Raw genomic sequence first — 17,917 nt, 5'->3', positions numbered from 1 at the left:
TGTATTCCCATGGAAATATAATTTTCATATTTCATGGAAAAGTCTTTCCCATGAGAAACATGAAAAAGTTACTTTCCCATGAGGCAGGAATCACTCAATTTTTATTTTTTCCCAAAAAAACCCTTCAGCATTAAAGAAGCATTAAAGAGGCATTAAAAATCTAATTTTTCTTAAGGGCATAATAGGAATTATACATAACTTTCCTAAGAAAGTGGATGGCCAACCAAACATAAGCACTTTGAAAATTTATCACTTTTCTATGGTCAACTAAACATGCCCAAAGTACTTTCCTAGGCATCCTCTTCCTAAGACTTTGTTTCCCAGGAATCATATTTCTAGGAGGGAAAATGCTTCCCGCGAACCAAACTAGCCCTTAATATAAAAGTAATGCTGGCTCTAAATGCTCTTTACGTACATATATCCATGAAAATAAACAAATAAATTATCTAATTTATATGACAAGATAAAACAATTTTATTTAACTGCAGAATATTTAATAATTCAATTCTGGCATTTATATTCAATGATTAACTAAATCCCTTTTTTCAAAGTCGGTCATTACGTTTACCCATGCGCAGTCCCTATTATGCAGGACCGGGGACTGGAAAAGTGTTCTCCAAACAAAGCCGCCAGAGTTCCAAAAGTTCAAATTGAGATATTTCCACAGCAATCCTGACCAAAGCCCGTGCTATTTTAGCTGATATGTATAAGTCAATCGTTTATCTGATACAGCTCGTTTACTAACCATACCTTACTATAAAAAAGAGAGAGAGAGAGAGAGAGAGAGAAGAAATTCAGGACTCTTTGACCAAGGAGAACAATAATGTAGAGATGTAGAAGAATATGAGGCATTTAAAGCGGACACTAAAACTATTGATCAGGAGCATGAACCTTGAGAAGAAGAGTTAGAAAAAATAACGGGAACTGGTAGACTTTATCACACCGTTATTTTTGAGTTCGTGAAATTCTCTCTCCAAATATACAAAGTTAACTATGGCCTTCATAAAAAAGACGGTAAGAACCATACAGGGCTGTGCTTGCCCTCCAAAATCTGCGATGTTGACTCTATATAAACCACCATTGGAGGATCACAATGGGGTTTGCCTGACTGCATACCTTCAATCAGATGTCATAATAATCTGCTTACACAGTTCTGCCGATATTAAAAAAAAAAAGGGCTTCTGGTGGGAGAGAAATGGTACTGCAGGCTTCAGTTGACTCATTTCTGACAGAGACTCTTGAACACAAAAATTCCGATGCCACCTATTGCCATCGTAAGGATAAATGGATTCACAATCAAATCCAAATCTGTCACTCTAAATCTGTCAGCAGTTCTTCCTCGATGGGTCAACTTTGCCAAGTGCTCATGAACCAAGTTGGAGAGATTGTCCAACTGATGCATGATTTGACGCTGGCCTCTGGTGATGAGTATGAGCTGCTCGTTATAACAAATATCAAAAATCAGTCTCTCATATTGGTGTTGACAGCGAAAAATATCAGGACCAACCAGACATATGATCCATAAACATTGCAGAAAAAATTAATCAAGGAATACTTAGAAATATTAAGTAATGATGACGCAATAAAATTATCTGTTTGTGTAAAAATATGGGCTCTTTTTTATTTCACTGATGAAGAACTACTGAAAGTTAAATGAGTCTAATATCTTGATATATTGGATACAACAGTACCAAAACATGACCACTTAACATGAGGATAGGAAGAAAAGAATGGGCACAGAAAACAACATGAGCTAAGTAGCTGATGCTCCATTCTGACAGAAGTTGACTGAAACTACATATGCAACACAGGAAGTGGAATTTGACAGGTGCCTTTCAAGATGAAGCAGCTTCCTGGCAACTTTGGGTGCATCAAATTCTTTAATTGTACTAGTCTGGAGGCACATGGGAAAGAAAAAAGTTTTTGTATTGACATAGAATTGGAACTTTTTTTTTTGAAATATTCTAATGAGCCGTTTCTTGTTTCTTTGGCAGCACAAGGATTTCCCAGGAGTTCATATTTAAGATGGCCAGACATTTTACAGAAAAGCAAAAAAGGTAATCTTGAAGAATTCTGTTAATATCCAGTAGAGGACTCAATTGTCATGGTTATGCTACCAAGGATTAATCATATCAGATCACAAGCCACCCTTGTACTTTAGAAGTCCTTATACTCTTATAGAGAAGTAGTTGAAACATGAAGTGATAAGGTGGTCAAATTTTTGCATACCTCTTCCATCAATGGAGAATCTTTACTCAATTGAGAGGATGACGATGAATTGGGTAACAAGGTGCCGTTGCCCAAGCCAGACATGAATAAAGATGTGGGTGCAGAGCCATTACAGGTTTCAGAGAGGTTTTGTTGGCTCATCGAAGGTTTCGGTGCACTGAACTTGGAATTCAATTCTTCGATTCGGGAGGTAAATTCATCCATCCTTTCATTCAGAGTTGAAATCTGTTCCGATAGCTGAGCAATTACACCCTAGAGATAAAATCAGAAAACAAGGCAATGAGCAACGTATAGCATTATCTGGCTGCAGGTTGTGATGAGTGCCATATCAGTCAATATAGCAGCGACAAATCTAGGAAACCATAATTATTAAATTATAATTTAGCATCTCGAAACTCTACATAAACATACAGTCTTCTCACCGGGTTGATTGCAGGTGATTCAAGGGTTCGTCCATCAAATGTTCTGCTGGTGATCGAAAGCCTGGTAAGCTTAGATAGATGTTTGTCCCTCTGGGTTGAATAGGAATGTGATAAACCACTGCGAAGATGCACCACCACCACATTAGAGCAATGATAACAAAAGTGGTGTTTCCTTGAAAAGGAAACAATATTAATTTCCAACTATCAGAGGAACCAGCATGGATATCAGATGCGAACACCAAAGCTAAAGAGAGGAGAAATTAGAGATAAAAGTATTATGTAATTGCTTTTATACAACAGATCTATCATGCAAGCAAAATACTGCAAATGTCATGCATTGAATCAAATATTCACTGAAACCTAGCTGTAACCAGAATATATGTTTGCAATTTAAACTTAAAAAAATAACAGTAGGAGATGCATATGGATGGTAAGGGAAATCCAACAGAGGATGCTATGTCCTTTTCAAGATATGCTGTAACATAGTTGCAGTGATAATGAAAGTGTATCAAAGACTCAACAGTTATGTGACACCAGGATCATGGGGACCTTAACTAAAAGTAAAATAAAGCAGAATATTACTGAGAAAGGTCAATATAATGCAGACGGAAGGCCTAAAGCTTCAAGCTTATTTATATAGGAACAATAATATGTGAAATAAAAAAAAATGGAACAAGAAAAGATGAATGATGCGAATGAGGAAATTAGAAGGATGATCGATAAGTGAGTAACAATTTAGTTGTCGCTAATGGACTAGATGGCATGCATAAGCCTAATGGAGTAGATGGCATGCATAAGCCTAAGTGCTGTAAAAAGGATTTTAAGAAAAAATCAACAGACTATTTTGCGATAAATAGATGCTTTATTGCGTAACATTCAGAGGTTTTCTTACCATGATTTGCATGACACTGTAAACATTAAAAAGTAGTGAAGAATACAAGAAAACATATAAAGAACAAAAATCCAAGTAACTGGAATATAATTTTTTTAAATTGCAGGATTCTAAACTGGCCATAGCACTTGTTGTAGGGAAAAAAAGAAAGTACTGGTATTTAAATAAGAGCAAAATTATCACAGTCCACAGATTAAGTGTTTTATCCTTCAAACATCCAAGTTTCTTTTTCAAATCCTCAAATGGTTGCTTCTGTACTTAGGAACATTTTATCCCAAGAACATAGAAACTAAAGGTTGTAGAGTTGTTGGTGGTTGCATCCAATTGAGTAGAATAAATGGATTTATATTCATTTCAGATGTCGACACATGTAGCAATCAAATAGTACTCCAGTTACCAAAACAAGAACTGCAAATGTTTTTTTACTTACCCCAATCACACAGGTAAAATATGACAGAAATAGTAATCAGAGTCACAAATTCGTGTGAAGTATAAATACACAGAGTCACGGATAGTGTTGGTTATATCAATTTCCCAACATGGTGCTGGACTTTTAAAGCTACTAATGGTATTCAAGAGAAGAACTACATTAGTCATTTGTCCATGGTTGAATATACTCATATTTCATGTCCAAAAAATTTGCAGACTTAAAAGTAGTAACTGATAAAAAAGGGAACCTCTTCAGATGCTTATTTCTCATGGCAACCCTGTCAGCAGAGGCTCGGGAAAGCGCTTCTTTGGGACTAGAAACCAGATCTTCATCTATGCTAAGCTTGGTCTTCAAATCATCTGGTAATGCCTATATTTCAAATGTACAAGATGTATAAGATAGGCACCAGACACCAGTACAAGACAAAAAGACAACAGGGAAAATTTATCTATTAGATCTGTTTACAGGAATCCATACCATAACTTCATTCACAAGCTTTTCTAATTGAATCTGCCCAATATAGGTACGGGGAATATACGAACCATCCAAGCCCAACTGCTCCGCTACATACTTGACAAGCAGTCGATCTCTTCCTTGCACCTTTATCAAAATTAAAAGAAGCTTAATGTCAACAGAACTTATAAGTTTATTACCAATTAAAAGATTGGAAAGTTTTTTCAACCCAGAACACGCTTTATAGAGGATGACATGAAATCAAATGAAAGAGAAACCACAAAAGAATACGCTGGCTTTCCCTCAAAGAGATGCACCTTGCTATGGCAGATGCATCTAATGATTTAATTGAACAAAACTACACTTATACACTCAAACACGGTCAGATTCAATATAATAATGATGGTGGTATACATGACTGTCAACTCTGTTTTTTCGAAGTTCTCTCTATTGATTGTCAAGTATTTTGTTGCGACAGAGCTAAGAAATCCCAGAAGAAATGCCCAACAAGTCCAATGATGCTTTTCAATTGTTCAAGTCTAAGACAATCGTTAGTCCTTCAGAATATTTATAACAGATTCTCTCAATGACATGCTAATTGATTAAAGGTTCGGGTTTACTGGACAAACTAGTGTTGCATTACCGTACCAAAGTAAACCATCCTGTACCTTACTCAATCACTCCATTTTCCTGTAGTCAGAGAAAACGAGAATTCAGCAGCCAGAAAGCATTCAAGGCAACAACAGTAACAAAGTGTAATCCCATCAATATTAGCTCAGCTAAGGAGCAAAATTCTACTTAAATGGATCGGTGAAGGTGTGCCCCACACAATCCATAGCTGACCATATTGTGCTGAGTAGGGTATTCTTGATGGTAAGGATGACGATGGTGCTGTTTTCAAGGTCTCAAATGCTTTGGTATATACGAATTTTTTCTTTAAAGCCAGCAAAACAGTAACTCTATTGACCAAATAACAAAACGATCTGCGTCAATTAAAAACACCTCCTGATTGAATCACAGAAATCACAAAACTCCCAAAACTAGAAGACTTGTTTGGTTATTGGTAGAATTCTAGTAATACAGCAATTCTTTCTTACATACTCTCTTCATTATTCTATATCCCACCATACCCTTTTCATCACTGAAAAATACTAGTTTCAGTAAAATCACAAATCTGAACTAGTAATTTGGAGTGAAGAAGAGACTCCAGGATTTGTAAAACATCCATCAAATATAAGTACTCCTTTTTAATCCATACACATCACTGAATGAATTTTTCCTGGCAAATTCTCTTAACTTAAAAAGATCTCAAACTGCACAATGTTGGGTAATGCTGCAAGCCAAACTAGGATGAATACATAATTTAGCAACATATCTTTTAGTGTCAGCAACAAGAATCATAGCGAAAGTGTTCATATTTACAGCTGAAAAATGAATGAGCATAACTTTCAACTGGTTACTAATAGAATATGAGAAATGCTTAAGAAAATAAAAAATGAGAAATGATACCTGAATATAATGTCGATTAAGCTGTTCTAACCAATCAGTCTTCACAGTAACCTTATCATCAGAAAATACATGGCTGCTTCTTTTCAGAATAGCTGCAATGCTGTATCCCAAGGCCATCAACCCACCAAGAAGGCGCACACTAACTTCAAAGTAATCCTAGGTGATATGATGAAGGGATTATCTGTTACCCATTCCTGAAAACCCACAAGTATTTTGTTACCCAAGTTTTGCTGCCTGTTGAAGTCTCACTTGCAAATGGCACAGTTAAACACTAATCATCAAGCAATCATCTAAAATGCCCACAGAATAATCACATATGATCTTATTTCTACTTTAAGATGAAGAGCATCATTAAATGGATAACTGCCCCCTACAGTAACAACTTATGCAAAACAAAAAAAGAGGATCGTTGAGGCCAAGGATTAAAGGTATATAGCACATCCAACCCTCTAGGAGTTCAGCAATCGAGAAATATGTGGGTCAATGCAAGCATGCACGCAAGCAGTCCAAAACAAAAGTACACATCCTATCTAGTAATGGCAGAATGCATGTGCGATATTCTTCAAAAAAAAGGTCCAAGGTTGAATTTATTATCGAGCATCTTTGAGATTAAGAATTTAAAAAATATTTAAGATAGATTGCTAATTGCACAGCATGCACATTCACAGTGATGCTCCGCTTTAGCATACAAGTTAGTTACTCCTAATTAATAGGTTAACTGATTCTGTTTTGTATAATTTTAAAGTACTAATTAAAAAAATCTCAGAAGAATATCATAGCTCCTAAAAAAAAGAAAAAGAATTTTTAGGAAGGAAAGATGGACATTATGGACTATGTGCTCATCAAAGTAATGTGAACTATAACCATCTAGCCTTTGTCCAAGCTATTTAGGCAAAAAGTACGCTACAGTTAGATGAGGCATTGGGCCTACATGTAAATGCTCTACTTAGGTATAAATTCGGGAAAGAAAAAAATACAGAATAAGATAATCAAGCAAAGAACAAACCTCAAACATAAGATTATATTTCCATCCCTGTTTCGCATTCTTAGATAAGATTGGCAAACTTCTGGATCTTCACCTGGTGGCAGTAAGTATATATCATAAGTCTCCTCCATACTTTCTTTGGTGTTCTTGGAAATAACAGCCTTGATTTGATCCACTGATAATATCCTTAATGACTACAATAATAGAAAGCACTTAGTGCTAGCAGCAACAAGAATAGACACACCAGTAAAAGGTACACTGTTGATACCTCAAACTTCAAAAAAAAAAAAAAGGATAGGGCATTAACCTTTAGAATATAAGTTGGATTCTGGAAGCCTGTGAATGGATTAAACTTGTTGATGATTTTTATATGTGCAGTTTGAAGATCTGGTTCAATAAAGGCCTTGTACATTGGATACACCTGCATAAAGTTATCCACTTGAGATACTAGAAAGAGATAAAATTGTTCATTTTACAAATAACTGATAACTGGTTCAACAATAAAAAAAATCCTGCAATTAGATTAGGAAAAAAGAATAAATTATGTGACAAAGTCAAATTTATTTTTATGTCGCCACAAATTCTCTCCTTTAGGTTATACAGGAAAAGAAATAAGATACATTAAAAAAGTTAAATAACCGTTCAAGAGATTTGTTGAATAATTTCTTCAGGTTCTTGGCCAGCACGTTGGATGTCTCTTAAAACCCTTTTCACAAAGGTCAACATGGACACCGCCTGTCACAGAAACTCGCACATCTAGCAGAGGCCGCAACCTTTCACTTAAAGCATAGGTTCCTTCAATAATTACAATTTGAGAGCTAGGAACATCTACTGTCCTGTTAGCATTAGAGGCAAAAAGCAAATTAAGGCTGGCCTGAGAAGCTGTGGCTCAGATATCAAATACATCAAGAATCAACAGATATAAGCTAACAGTCTCAAAGCATAGAGAAACATTCTGCTGTCTGATTAAGCAAAGAGGTATGTCACCTATATCCTGTGCGGCAGCTCAACTTGAAATCATATACTGGGACCTGAACAGACTTTCCTTCTTTCAGACCATGAATGTTTTCCAGCAAAGTCTCATAATCTGTTAGGCGAGGGTCTGTACCAATTTTGCAAAAATGTTAGTTATCTGTCATGAGTTACATTCTTATGCGCCAATTTGTACCAATGGGTAACTGACAAATTTTGCTGGTATAACATCAAAGCCAGATGCATATTGTGAGTTTCAGTGTTTATTGATTGAACTATGATTTCATCTCTCAGCAAAATCAAGTTTGTGATCGGTAAGTAACCAAAAAATTGAAACATAGTAATGCTCTCTAAAATAAAGCAATAATAAATGAAAGAAAGAAGTACAAATACTATCTAAGCTAATCATTGCATGGAATTTAATTATAGCTTCTAGCCATCAACATACACAACTATAAGAGAATATCATAATGAATTTATGATCATGTGAATAGTTTATCCATCCATCTTTTACAAGTAATGTGCATGATTTGATATGAAGATCAAAAGAAAAAATTGATCTTCACACACAAAAAACGAGGCACATTCCAAATATTATCTAAACTAAAAAAGGCCATTACTCGGTTGATGGTCCCGGCAATCTAAGGTCCTGGGAGGAGAAGATTGGGGATAGACCTAACCTTTAGCATTTTTTTGCACAAAGTGGCCGCCTAGGACTTGAACCTGTACCACTGCGCTTATCAACCCAAGCCTTTACCATTGTGCCAAGCAGGGTTTGCTAAGCCATGCCGAACCAATGAGTTTGGGAGTGTAGCGAACCAAATCGGTCAACTGCCAGCATAGGTATAAAGCACCCTCACCTACTAGCCCATGCGTGCGATTCACGACCCTCGCCTCCTCCATGCTCGCAACCCTCAATTGCTCGCCCTTTCCCTGCCGGCATCAAAGATACGCATCCCCCTTCTCTCTCTGGGTAGGGCTAGGGTTCAAGCCCTCTCTCCTTAGCCTCTCTCTTTCTCACCCTTTCTCTCTTTTCCTTCCTCCCCTCCTTTCTCCTCTCTCTCCCTTCCTCTCTGACTCTCTCTCTCTTTCCCCCCCCTCTCCTTCTCCTTCTCTCCATCCCTCTCCAACTCTCCCTATGTTCGTATTCCCTGGAACTGCACGGTATAGGTTGAATCGGTCCCTAACTGGTACCCTCTCTAGTATCGGTTCAGCGAACCTTGGCACCAAGCAATTAGCCCCTCCACATACTATCTAAACTCTCTTAATCAATTCAAATCTAGGAAGGTGCATGTATCTCACATACAAATGAGGGGCCAATAATATTGCATGAATTAGAGTGATGACATGTTTATAAAACCTGCTGGATACAGCAAGTGATCAGTTGCAAGCTCTGAAACCATCTAGGTGCATATCCCATCTTGTCAAGTAATGAGAATTCTCATATATGCAATGGAGATCTATAAATCAACATTTGTATTTTTTGTCATCAGAGACAAATAAGAGTATGGTTGAAGAACAATGAACACAAGATGTTAAGTAGAGAAAAGGTTATGATATTACTTGTAGAAATAGTAATATTCAAAATACATTCAGGAATCAGTTTTCTAATTAGAAGCCCCAATGCAGCAACTGCTACTTCAATTTGTCAGGTTTCCTAAATTTATCCCAAAAAAACTTGTATATGCCCATTAACAATCGCTCTCTCTACCTGAGTTCCAATCACTCCAGCTCCAAAAATTGATCATGATATATTGATATGTCTTGTTCACGCATATCATTGTTGGATAATGGAATCCATCTGAACTCAACAGTGAGATATCAAACAATACAATAAAGAAGTTTTTAGATGCTATTTTTTTCCCCTTCTCCAAATAAGTCTTACATGCACTAGGATCTATTGTCGCTGAGAGAACTGGGATTAAACAGACAGCTGGCTGACTCTAACATCCTGCAAACTGCAATGCGAATCATTATAAGTCGACACCATAGAAAATTGAAGATTTAGTATTTCTGACAAAGATTGACCTAAGTTTTTCGAAATAGAAAAATATACTACCAAATTCACCCTCACATATGATTTAAAGACCACTTCTTTTTTAACCAATTTGATAGACTCAAAACGCCAGTCCACCATTATAATGTTAGTACCTTTGAAGATTTGACCTGCAAGTCTCCTCCTGGGTTAAAGATAAATTCTGTCAAGATTTTGGCTTCATAGATTTCAATAACCCCTTTGCTTGTCTTGCTGCACTCTTCATGAGCAAGTAAAGTTGCCTATAGGAACAGCTAATTAGTTGTTGATCTCTTATAGTCTGAACCAAATCTACATCATGAAGCCAATATTTCTCTTACAACAGCATCTGGAACTTGCTTGTCATCTCCAGCATGAGAATGAAACTCTATGTACTTGTAAGTTCTGAAATGCTGAAGACCTTAAAAATGTTTGAATCCAATTTGAAGCTTGATTCACAATACACTGCTTCAATCTTTGACGCCTATGAAGGATCAACCTTCTCACAAAGCATGCCATGCTCTTGAAATATTGAATTCATATTCAACATCGAGTCCATAATTTATGCACATGGGCAAGTTTGCTCTTTTACAATCTTCAGCAGAAAATATCCTTAAATAATATTGATTCCTGCATCACGGACCAGCTGTAAATCTTAGCACCAGCCATTGGTAAATTTGGTACCGGCCTTGTTCCTTGAAAAGTAAATCACTAAATCTCATTCTGCTTCTGTTCCCTTGTAGCACAGTACTTTGAAAATGTTACATGCCGAAAATTGGTAGTTCGACACTCCCTCTTTGTTGCTTCTGCCGGAATCGTTCTTCATTGCAAATTCTAAGCTCCAAAGAGTAATATATCGCTGGTGGAGAAAATTGTATCCTCTTTGACAACGCTCCCCTCAGTCCATTTTGAGTTAAACTAAGCCAGTAACATAGCACTTTGGTAAGGGGTTTAAATAGCTGATTGCCTCCATGGAACCATCATACTAAACAAAAGCTTAAACATGACAAGAGGCATCACATAGACAGGAAATACATCATGCTGCGACCTTTCTTTCACACTTTCCCCTCAGGAATTACAACATGCTGCGACCACATTCTTTCTTTCACACTTCCCCCCTCTTTCTCTTCATTTTTCAGATGCTTAAAGCTATATTTGGCATACATGTCATCTTTAAATGGTCATGAAAATCTATTTTGGATGAACTCAAGTGTATATATTATTTGGTTAATTTCATAACAGCCATTCAGATATCTAAATGTCCTTAAGAATCATGCTACTGCTAGTGGTATCTTATAAATGTCAACTTTGTAGCAAACCAAGGGTCCTATGATTGGATTCTCTCCTTTAAGTTATGCATTATCTGGTGCAAATTCCTCCTGCTGTTTGAAGTTGGTTTTATCAAGAATTAGGCTTCTAATAACTAGAACTGATCCATATGTAAAACTAAAAACATTTTCAGAAAAGTAATTTCTAAAAAAAAAACTGATACATAGCCTCAAGATCCTTGTAGTTTCGTTGAATTCGATGTTAATATGCATGTAAGGATATTACAAGCCTTTGTTGTCAAAATATGCACTGTGCAGAAACATGTGGACATTTGTATAAATGGAATGTGAAAAAAAAGCAGGCCAAGATAATTGCCTGCACACTTCTCTTATAAGAAATCAATTCTGAGAAAAGAGTTACATTGTTAATACATATTAAAATCAGTAAGACAAAAACTTTATTCTTCTGCATAAAAGCCAAATCCAAAGAAACAAACATGGACATGGAGTACATATTGAAACCTACCGAACGAGAAGTCAATGTCAATAGCCTCTAACATATCATGTATAAGATGCAACATTATTGCCAAAGGAAAGATAATGAAAAGCGTATCCTCGGATACAGTATGCAACAAAAAGATCTTTAAACTTCTTGCTTGACAAATAACTACAAGTAATTCTCAGTTTATATAAAAGTAAAGCATCAACTTTTCTCTTCTTAATCCAGCTTACATTCAAAGCAATCTAGCAACAAGAAAATCTAGTCTGCAACAAAACTAAATAACAAGGCATTATTGGGGTAATACTAAAGGGCACTAAGGAACTGCTTCATTCTTTATGTCAAGAAAAGAAATATCATAACATTATTTTTTAAGAAAATGCAACAAAAAATACAAAATGGTTTAGATAAATAATTTAATTTCTTGGAGAATAGAAGTTACCATCAAAATTGCCATCAATAATGCGACTTGAGTCGTTATAATTGTCCATTGATAAAAGTGCAATGCTTGGCATGAAATTGAGCACCTTCTCAGTAAATACGGTCTTCCCAGCCCCAGAGGGGCCAGCAACACCAACCAAAATAATTCCGTCATTTTTTTGGGCCAGCAATTGGCAAGCACGAATTACTACAAAGAAACCTTTTTCAAAAGATAATGAATCTTGAATTGGAACAATTTCATAACGATCACAATCCTTCCGCTTTACCAATTGCACCTGATCTCTCAAAAGACCTGGCTTTATGCGAGGTGATTCGGCAATGGAACTATCTTGAGCCATTAAAAAGAAGAAAACCGTGCTCCTCCTGTGGGGAACAAATCCAAGAACAATCATATGCAGATGATCAACGGCCAAAGCACACAATAATCAATTCATACAAGAATGTAATGCAAAGAAAACAAAGCTAAAATTATAACACTATATAGATAAGAAATATGGAAAAAAAAGTAGTGTATCGACATATTTTAATACTAAGGTGATTCTAGTTCTTCTAGGTGACTCCAAGGATACCTCAAATAGTATGCTTTTACATACGACCAGGGTTTTATTTCTTTAATGGATGGAACTAAAAACAGTATTTGTTGTAACAATCACCCTAGAGAGTAGATAAATGTTATGTTAGAGAGCATCGAACAAAACTTAAATCACCACGAAGTTTCCAACTGACCCAATCGGGGAGAGGGTTTTATTTTATTGATTGCTTTTCAAGATGAAAAAATTGGTGAAAGTAGGGTTTAGATCCTCTCTTTTTTTATTGATCATTCATAAACAGAGATATATAGTCTCTATTGATCATTCTTGAATTTACTCCACATCAGATTAAAGATGTCATTGTTCCTCATGAACGAATTTCACCAAATAAGAGTGTGGCTAGAAAGCTTAAGGCGGGCAAAACTACCTTATGGATACTAGATTATCCATAGATAGTAAAATAGATCTCTAAGAAGTCTAGCTAATTATCCAACCTCTTGATTCGAGATTCAACTTTGAAAAGGTTAGAGAGGATGATTCTAAGTGCCCGTACGTTGCTCATCCTTCTTATTGAATGGTAGATCTTCGTCTCCAAACATAGGAGACAACTTCGCAACAAGAATTGTCGGTGCTTGCGCTAGCATCGCCAATCAAAACACAATCTCGATGAGTTCAGCAATCTTTTCTTTTAATTATGTGAGACATCCCTTCATCTCATCATCCATCAAAATAGAACTAGCAATCATACTTGCCTTTGTCCTTTGTTCTACTTCAAGCACTAATAGACCTTCTCTCATCTGCTTATATTGCTCGTGTGTCTAAACCATACACCAATGTCCTCACAGATGTAGAAGACCGAAGCTCTAATATCAACTTGATCCGATCGAGAAGGAAGAATTTTCTCATCCCATTCAACTTGAATCTCTCAAAAACATTTAGAAAAAGATAAAAAATTGATGAAAAAAGTTTAGATCTCCTTTTCTTTCATCGATCATTCATAAAATGAGATACATAGCCTCTACTTATAATAGTGAGGTCTGTCGATTCTCCTTCTACGACTAGCTTTCTAGAAATAGAAAATAAAAAAACTAAATTCTATAGGAGGTAGATTCCGACTCCTGCATTAACTTTGCTTTCTGTCACTCCGTCTAATTCTTTCTGAATTGAGAAATATGCCTGATTAAAGTTATTCTCGAAAAAAAAAATCAATTTAACCAGTCACATTCAGGATCTAAAAAATGAAATTTGGACCTAATCACTAGCTTTGTGGCCCCTCTTAATAGCAAAAGTGGTCCACATTGAGTCTGGTGATCCTCCTGGATCACCAAAATTATTTTCTACCTCTCATCAATTTGAGACAGTCAGATTGGTAGCAACCAGCTTTTATTCCTAGGCTCAAGTCTTTGATCAATGCTTTCCTTGATCCAATAGCACATGATAGGTCTAGATCAAATATAAAATAATGTAAAATAGAGATCCTATATCAGATTACAAATCATGAGTTCAGACAGGAGCACTTGCACGCATGATGTGTCAGATGAACATGTGTCAGGCTCAAAAGAAGGAACAGAAAGAAGAAAAAAAATTGATGGCAGAATAATAAGAACTAAATACTGATAAAGTTATACAAAAGTAGTGAAGGGAAGTAAAGGGCTTGCTTCTCAAGATACATTAATATGTGAAACGTGTTAAGCCTTTTTCTAAGGCTTTCCAAGCTCTTGAGCAACATTCAAGGGCCTTTAAGCAATTATATCCAATTATCATAAACCAGGGTGTAGTTTCCATGATGACAAACATTCGAGAAACAATAAAAATTGGGAAATAGGAAACAGGATATGTTATAAATTATTGTCAAAAAATTACAGATATAAATGAATAGTTACAAATAAATGATAGATAAACCCAAAAAGTTTTGTTTGCAAACAAGTAACTTATTGGAATAAGGACTCTCTCCTCTTCCCCTGCCCCCACTTTTAATGTTTCCCTCCAAATCCGTCTCACTCTCCCCCTTCTCTCTCTACAAGCCAATCCCATCTGTTTAAAATTATTTCCTTATCTTCTTATCTAACTTGATTTAGTTAAATTAAATAGAATTCTGATTTGGTTTGAAATCTCTTTCCTTGCCTTCCCAATCTCTAAGTTGATTCTAATTAAAAGAAATTTAATATGGGGAAGTCCATGATCTTAAGGAGTCCAACCAAATAGTTGAATGTAGCCCAAAATCGTGAATGAAATCTGAGATCGTATGAGATACAACATATTAGTTTCCTTGAGAAATGAGAATGCAGATTTTACATTTTTTTGAATCATGTTTTGAATTAATTTCTCAATTCAGTCTCTCAGAAAATCTCTGTTGGAGTGGGAAATGCATTTCTGGTGCCTATAGACAAGGGTCCTAATATTAGATGATACAACATGGTTAGTTTGTGTCTCTATTTATTAGAAATAAGAATAGTGAAAAAAAAAAGTTATAATGAGAAGAAAGAAAGAGTAAAGAAATAATAAAGAAGTGATGAAGGTGAGAAGAAGAGATGTTGACTTGGACAATCTCAAGCTCGGGATAGAGTTGATAAGATTTAAATGAGAATCAGCATCAATGGGTATCATATCGATAATTTATATGTTATTAGATATTTATATTCCACATTAAATATTTTACAGTTTTGATTCAGATGTTTTTCACATCATAGTCTGATCAAATACGGAAATACCTAAGGAATTTATAGATGTTTATTATACAACGTTCATGTGCTCTTAGAATTATGGTTCGTTGTGTGTCTTGAGAATTCTATGATCTTGTGCATTGTTGCACAGGGGCTGCTCGATGCAACTGCACATGCTTGGTAGAACTAATCATTCCTACAGTTAAGAAGATTAAAAGTAGACACCGAAAGTCACAAATTGCCCTTCTTTTCTAGATACAAAGAAAGTATAAATACAGGCTTCATATTCACTATATAAGCTTCTCTTCTCATTCACACATTTCTCGGACCCTAAGGAATCTCTAGGCATTTGCTCCTCGTATAGTTCTCCCCGTTCTGACCTCAATACAGTTGCTGGGCAACAAGCATGGTCAATGCAATACAACCTCTGGATCACCTCACCTCAAGAACAAATGTTCCAAATTAGCAAATAAAAGGAAATACAAAGAGGGGGGAGAGGAGGAGGAGGAGGAGGCTTGTTGGACATATATTTAGAAAGAGGCAGAAAAGATTAAGACAAAGGATGCAAATCATGGGGCAGAATCTCAAATAGAAGGTAAGGGCTCTAAAAGGAAAGGTCGTACCAATGTTTGCACTTTGTAGATATTTTTTTGTCATTCCTCCAGATTAAGAGGTTCTCTATTTGTCTCCTAAGTTTGATAACTGAATCACCGGCACTGTTTTTTCCTGGATTTACATATATTTGAAAAAATACTGCTGCATTGGCTTAGTTTCTCTTATGAACCCATAACAAATTGCCTTTCATGTTTTCATAACTTAATATTTTAATTGATTTCTACTGCCACCTATAAAAACCAAACAACGAACAACACCTGTTGAAGAAATAGAGATATAACTCCAATGCTCAGGGTGCATCTAGACTACCCAAATGCATATTGACACACTCTCCAGCCCAGCCGCCTCTATAGCCACCCAAGCCATGATATGTCTATATATGTCTACACGCACAGACTTAATCTTTTTAGTAAGTATATGCCTATCTAGATTCTATTCCCCTTAAGAAAATTCAACAGCAAAAAAGTTCTGACAATTCCCATCCAAGAAGTTTTTCTCCTTGTGTCGAATCAGTTACAATCATCACACATCCAAATGGTTCATATAAGAAAATAGGTTTGACTGGGGAAAAAAAGGATCCCAGACATGTTATTTGGTTAACAGATGAAAGCCATATGTCAAGTACTTCTTCCATAGTTCCACAACAACTAGTTGTCTGTTGCATGTGATCTGATCATAGCCATCTTTTAAATTCCCCATCCTCTTTGGTGCCTAAGGATACGCATGAACAAATTATGATGGCAAGACATTAAAACTAACAACAGATATTTTGTAGTTTTACATTATCACAGACACCCATTCGATGCTTTTTCATCTTTGATCAGGTCGCTGCAATAGTTGCTCCAAATTCTGGTCAAGTCGAGCACAAGCCCTTAAACTAGCCTGACTCAAATTTAGCCTTTTTACTCGAAAAATATACTCATATAACATCTCCAGACACTAAAACTCTCATTCCAGAGCACCATAACTCAATTCTACAATCCATCAACACCATGTTTCACATTATTAAAAAAAAAAAAAAATCCTTCTAGATTGTCCAAAATTTTAAAAAAACAAGGGAAAAAAAACTAACAAATTTTCGTATGCACTCGTCCTCGTCTCTTATTGCATAGCCATTGTTCGTTTTAAATTCCGTCCTCTCCTCCTTTCTTTGATGAGTAAAAAACCGAAAATCTTGTCAAGATTAACCAAAATCTATCCAAAAACATTCAGAAATTCCATATTGCACTCAAATTTCAACGAGTAAAAGGTGCACAAGGAAAGAAGCATTATTGATCTCGTCATCGTATTACTGAAAATTTGATTCCCATGCATTAATCTCTTCGAGATTGGTCCGCTTACCTTCCGCAAGAAGCGACTCGGAGTCGGGAGGGAAGAAGACGAGGGAGGCGCGGAGGCCGGAGACGGGCGGAGAACGTCGGCGGCGGCGGCGGCGGTGACCGAGGCCGGGAGATCGCGGAGGCGCGCGCGGTGAGAGGCAGTGGATGCGAGGGCTTTTTAATATCCGGAGCGAGAGAAGGAGGGAGGAGAGGAGAGGTGGGGGGCCACCAAACGGAAGAAGCCCCGGTGAGAGAGAAGAAAGGGAGAGATCTACGTGAGGGTTCCTAGTCCTCCAATTTTCTTCAGCTTTGGTTTTGTTATTCTGATTTATGTCAGACGTTTATCTGTGATCCGACGGCTATTATTGGAGGTATATGTACCTCCGTCTGTAGGGCTTCTGCGGGAAAACTGAAAAAATTAGAATATAAGCATTGGTTCGGACATGTCAGATCCTGACGATTCGGAAAAATTGTTTATCTGAAAAATAATTATAAAAAAATATTATATTTGGTTAGTAAAAAATTTCAAAAAATAGGATTATAAAAAAATTACTGTATTTGATTGGGGGTAAGATAATTTTATATAAAAATAGTAATAAATTTCCAACAATAATTTAGATAATGACAATTTTTTTAATCCATTTGTTGTGCCACTTACATAAATATTATTGGCTAT

At 36.2% G+C, this 17,917-nt stretch overlaps 1 pseudogene; it reads right to left on the bottom strand.

Moving 5' to 3' along the window:
* Positions 1-844: 844 nt before the first annotated feature.
* On the bottom strand, positions 845-17,512 carry LOC103701993 (annotated as a pseudogene).
* Positions 17,513-17,917: the final 405 nt, after the last annotated feature.

This window comes from Phoenix dactylifera, chromosome 6 (assembly GCF_009389715.1).
Source record: "Phoenix dactylifera cultivar Barhee BC4 chromosome 6, palm_55x_up_171113_PBpolish2nd_filt_p, whole genome shotgun sequence".
Classification (NCBI taxonomy): Eukaryota; Viridiplantae; Streptophyta; class Magnoliopsida; order Arecales; family Arecaceae; genus Phoenix; species Phoenix dactylifera.
Note: the sequence above shows the minus strand (reverse complement) of the source record. Positions and strands in the feature narration are given on the sequence as shown.